Below are 5,809 nucleotides of genomic sequence, written 5' to 3'. Positions count from 1 at the left end.
CTAGGGCCTTATATATGCTTACTCCCCAGTTGAAACAGGGAAGAGGCCTATTCCCTTAAAATTTCAGTGATTAAGCTTATTCCCTAAATGTTCTTATTCCCTGTAACATATACCCCTGCGTAACTATGCAAGATGAAATAGAGTAATGGAAATGGACCATGTAATCCATGTCAGAATTTGTTGGGTTTTAGAGACGTAAAAATACCCAGCATGCTAGAGAGGAAGACTACGTAAGCTGTCATGGAACTGTGATCTGCTATTGCGTTATGTTAAACTAGCAACTGCTTGCTTATATATATGTATGATCAGAGAGAGTTTGCTTTTATCATGCTTCTGTTTTTATTGATCCTTACTTATGTCCCTTCAACATTCTGAGTGTACAGCAGATATTCAGTAATGTTTGAATTTAGTAGATGTGGTTTGTTTCTGAGCAACCTCATCTTTGTGGACTGTCTTGACCGAATTTTGGTTAATTTTCTTTCATGGTTGGGTAGAGATTTGTTTGCCCGATTTTTTTTAGATTTACTCCACATGCATGCACGGTTAAGATTTGATGTTGATTGTTTTGTAACGCCCGCATTTTGAAAGATTTTCTTTCACGGTAGGGTTGAGATTAATTGTTGACTGCAGTAATATTGCCAGAAGTTTGGAACAGCCGGGTTGAGATTTGTTGTTGATTGATATGCCTGAGTTTGAACAGATTTTCTCCAACTGTGGGGTTGAGATTTCTTGTAGATTGTTATGCCTGAGTTTGAACAGATTTTCTCCAACTGTGGGGTTGAGATTTCTTGTAGATTGTTATGCCTGAGTTTGAACAGATTTTCTCCAACTGTGGGGTTGAGATTTCGTGTAGATTGTTATGCCTGAGTTTGAACAGATTTTCACGAGCAAAAGGACTGAGATGTGTTAATAATCTGGAGCTAAGAATAATACTAATATAAGGCTGAGGATGCAAGTCATTTATTATATATCCACATAATACATTATGTAGGAATATAATTATTTTCTGCAGGTATTAATTTGTCAGCTAACGTAATGGCAGGTCTATAACAATGTTATTGGTATAACATTTTTGTTGTATTCAGATTGCATGTGAATCAATATTGACAATTTGGTGATTAAATTACTCCAATGTTTTTATAACAAGATGTGATGTGAATCAATTGTCATTGTTATAATGACATGAAATATGTAATGTTGCTTTAACAAATGGTTTGACAACCAAAAAGGACATGGGGGGGGGCAGCTGTTCGGAGGAATCAAATGTTTTGTTGTTATTTCACTATGAAAGAAATATGACTGTGATATTCTCATACCAATTCCGTCCGTTTCATTCCTGCCAGCAGTTTTTGATGTTGCATCTGTACAATTCATATACGATTCCTGCCAGATGATGCCATGGATTAATTGAGTTGTGAATTTCTGGGAGCTACTAAAACTTGACAGTTTACTGTATGCACAAAAACCTCAATAAACATGCTTAGAATAGCAAGATGTATGACTGCTTAACGTAGGATTAACTTTTTGACTATGATAACCAGAGTGTTGATCACCATATATCAGAGTTTACAAATAGTGGATTCCAATGTACCTGTGATACGATTTTATTTTTTTATTTATTTTTAATTTTTTTAATTTTACCCAGCTATTTTCTATTCAGGACAGGGGCTTCATCTTTATGTTTATGTATAAACCCCTTTTGATTGTCATAACTCCTTGTTACCTGATGATAATGTTGATTTACGCCCTCACAGTAAAACCATTAGTTGCATGTTCCCGGGGGAATTAACGCGACTTTACATGTCGAGACACACAGGTGTGTGCGTGTTTAGGTGTAATCAGCCACCTGCACTTACGGCAGAATGTCCGAGGTCTTTAACGTGCCACTGTGGTGACATTGGGGTGGGACATGGATACGTCTGAGTCTGCACATAAAGTTTGACCCATGTCCCGGCCTGGATTCGAACCTGGGAACCTAGGATCACAAGTCCAGTACATGCTCTAACACCTGAGCTAGTCCCTGCCCCCTCTTTGTTACACACAGTGGAACCCCCTTTTAAGAGCTAAACAAATCGGAGAAAATCAAGGGGGGGGGGGGGGGGTCTTAAAGGCACACTCCTTCACAAGTAAATAGTTCGACTCACCATTTAAGATCTGGTCAGGCTAGTACATCACAGTGATAAAACCACTACTGGCTTTTTGGCTCACGTAAGTGTAGCCTATGCGATGCTAACTTTTGTCTGTCTGTACGTGCGTGTGTGTGTATGTATGTATGTCTGTTGTAGAAACTTCCTAACATTTGACTGAACACCGAAATACTAATTTTACCTGGTTATTATTCAAGCAACAGCTTCAAAGTATTGAAGCAATGATCAACATTTTGTCGGCACATATATGTAGTTAAAGTCTGTATCCAAAGAAAACGGGTGGTGGGGGGTTTTGGGGGGTAAAAACAGGTGACTGGTTTGTGTCGTGTGTGGTATGTAGACCAGGTCAGGGGTCAAGGTTAGGTCAGATCGCGTGAAGGATTGTGGTATAGATACAGTTATCACCGAGCTGCAGTTCGCCGATTCGGAGAAGACGATTTCACATTGTTCGGTTTCGTAGCTCCAGAAAAATAGATAAAGAAAATGTCCTACAGGTTAATCTGCACAGCGTGTTTCCAGTGTCTGCGCGAGGAAGCGCTGTCAAAAGCGCAGTGTCGATCTGGCCATCTGGCAGTCGTGTCCCCGCAAGTAGGCTACAGACAGACAGATCTAGATCTAGTGTCTCGCACTCTTGCACAGTCGTCACCTAAGCTTACTGTGGGTGTGTATGTGTGATTGAGTTTGTGTTACTGTTTGTCGATTTCTTACGTGAGCCTTGAAGGCTTCGCCTCTTGTTAACATTGATATATGACCAAGTGTCAAACTAATTTTCACAGGAAGAAGTGTGCCGCCTTTACAATGGAGGTACATATTAACAGAAAATCTTATGAAGCTATTAAGGTCTCAAAAAGGGGGGTATTTAAGTCTTGAATTGGTCTTAGCAGTGAGGTTACAGTACTGTACATGTAATTGTATTCAGTACTGTTTGTATAGCTGAGTTGTGTGTAGTTTAGTGTTACAATGTATATGTGACCCTCCACCACGAAATGAGTCGCATGTCACCTTTGCATGATTTTCATATTTTTTACATTTTCCTAAAGTGTTTTTTATGCTCTATCCAGTGGTGAACACCGTTTTAGAAAAGAGCGAAAACTGTTTGAGTTATAAGCCTGTGACTAAGGTGACCCTCACACTGTTACCAGACAACCCCCGGACTTACGTTCAGCCTAGCGCAGAACCGCGCGAGGTGACATGCGACTCATTTCGTGGTGGAGGGTCACATATAATATGTTCACAACATATTTGAAACAGGGTGACTTTGTTAAAGCTGAGAAAACGGGGAAGTCAGTCAGGAAAAAAAAAATCACACCATGCCTATATCAAGTTCTAATTGTTAGCTATCTCATTTTATTATATTTTTGTCTCAGTTAATGCTGTTGTTGTTGCTGTTTGATTGGTGTTGTTTTTGGATTATATTTACACAGGAAATAAAATGTTCAATAGCAGCTGGTGTGGGTGTGCCTGTCAGTGTTTCATCATAAAAAACACACACAACAAAAACAAATATAGGGGAAAGGCCCTAATTACCGGACGGGCGCCTAATAACGGACGCGCGATATCTCAGAAATGGGAGGTCACAACAAAATTTTGTTTGCGCGAAACGATTCAGTGATATCCCCTTACACTTCGCACCAAAATAACATGGCGACTGAACGCACGCATTCTGCACGGTAAGTGGTTTTCTGTTTTTCGCACTCTCACTGTAATTTTAGACATTTGTAAACTAAGTGCAGCAAGAAGTTACGACTTTCTAAGATGAATTGATTGGTTGAAGTAGATAGTACACACACTCTATTAGTAAATACCATGCAATACGACATACTCAATGAACGCATTTTTCAACAGCTGCATTGTAACTCCAACTAGTGGGGTTTTCCAAATACCGTCCACCACGTGCGCCCAAATAACGGACTATGTAATATGTGTAAAAAATATAGGTCCCTGGTAATATGTAATAAATATGTGTGTGTGTGTGTGTAGTTGAACGTGCGGTTAATTCGCTTGACTAAAAATAACGCATAACCCTCGCTCGAGAAAAAGATACATATCTTCATAAAAACTTGCTTTTTGACTGACAAAAGTTGCAAAAACCAACATAATAATTAAATGTAAAAATACATGAACGTTCACGAAAAAGAAAACGGTTGCAATTGTTAATTAAAACATGGTTTCTGCAACTTTTGTTACTCTATTAATTTCGTGTCCGGATTTTGGTGACCCCCTGTCCGGATTTAGGCAGTAGGTTTCCCAAAACCGGACAATTTGCCGAAAAATTCAAACCTTAATAACTTTTAAAGTATAACAGATTTTTTTCAATTTTTTTCAACATGAAGATAAAGGTAGGTTAGATCTACAATAATCCGTTTTCAAAATTGCGCTATGTTATATACTTTGTGAGAAAAATGGGTTTAACCTTAAGTGTCCGTTAATTGGGGCCTATCACGAAGCGTTTACATGCAAATTACTGTAGCCATGTTGTACAGAATGAATTGGCTTTTGAAGAACAGTCATATCTATATCGATCAGTAGTATGTTACAATGCGTAAAAGTTAAAATTGTGGAGCGTATGAACAGGAGTTGAGGTGGTTTTTTACATTTAGTCAAGTTTTGACTAAATGTTTTAACGTAGAGGGGGGAATCGAGACGAGGGTTGTGGTGTATGTCTGTCTGTCTGTCTGTCTGTCTGTCTGTGTGTGTGTGTGTAGAGCGATTCAGACCAAACTACTGGACTGATCTTTATGAAATTTGACATGAGAGTTTCTGGGAATGATATCCCCGGACGTTTTTTTTTCTTTTTTTCGATAAATACCTTTGATGACGTCATATCCGGCTTTTTGTAAAAGTTGAGGCGGCACTGTCACACCCTCATTTTTCAATCAAATTGATTGAAATTTTGGCCAACCAATCTTCGACGAAGGCCGGACTTCGGTATTGCATTTCAGCTTGGTGGCTTAAAAATTAATTAATGACTTTGGTCATTAAAAATCTGAAAATTGTAAAAAAACAAATTTGTTTTTAAAACGATCCAAATTTACGTTTATCTTATTCTTCATCATTTTCTGATTCCAAAAACATATAAATATGTTATATTCGGATTAAAAACAAGCTCTGAAAATTAAAAATATAAAAATTATTATTAAAATAAAATTTCCGAAATCGATTTTCATCTTATTCCTTGTGGGTTCCTGATTCCAAAAACATATAGATGTGATATGTTTGGATTAAAAACACGCTCAGAAAGTTAAAAAGAATAGAGATAAAGAAAAGCGTGCTATCCTTCTCAGCGCAACTACTACCCCGCTCTTCTTGTCAATGTCACTGCCTGTGCATCGAGCGGTGGACTGACGATGCTACGAGTATACGCTCTTGCTGTAAAAATGCAGTGAGTTCAGTTTCATTCTGTTAGTTCGACAGCTTGACTAAATGTAATTTCGCCTTGCGCGACTTGGTTTTTTTTTTCTCTCTCTCTAAACCATCATCACACAGCGATGTTTGTTAAGGTGTGTTAGTGACCACTGTGTCATATTGATTCGTTTAGAAGGAACACACCCACTGTGTGAACCTTAACATTTTGCCCAGCATTCCATTTGGTACCTGGTCAGTCACAAGCACAGTCGCACACGCACACACACACACGCGCGCGTGTGAACTCACGTGTGACA

General features: G+C 38.6%; 1 protein-coding gene across 1 annotated transcript in view; it reads left to right on the top strand.

Annotated features, from left to right (window-relative positions):
* The window catches only part of LOC138950866 (uncharacterized), a gene marked incomplete in the record, with an annotated part of 55,404 nt that extends 52,773 nt beyond the window's left edge, over positions 1 to 2,631 (top strand). Inside the window, 1 exon segment of the mRNA XM_070322576.1 lies at positions 108 to 2,631.
* Between the last annotated feature and the right edge of the window lie 3,178 nt (positions 2,632 to 5,809).

This window comes from Littorina saxatilis, linkage group LG16 (genome assembly GCF_037325665.1).
Source record: "Littorina saxatilis isolate snail1 linkage group LG16, US_GU_Lsax_2.0, whole genome shotgun sequence".
Taxonomy (NCBI): Eukaryota; Metazoa; Mollusca; class Gastropoda; order Littorinimorpha; family Littorinidae; genus Littorina; species Littorina saxatilis.
This window is presented reverse-complemented; position numbering and strand designations above follow the sequence as displayed.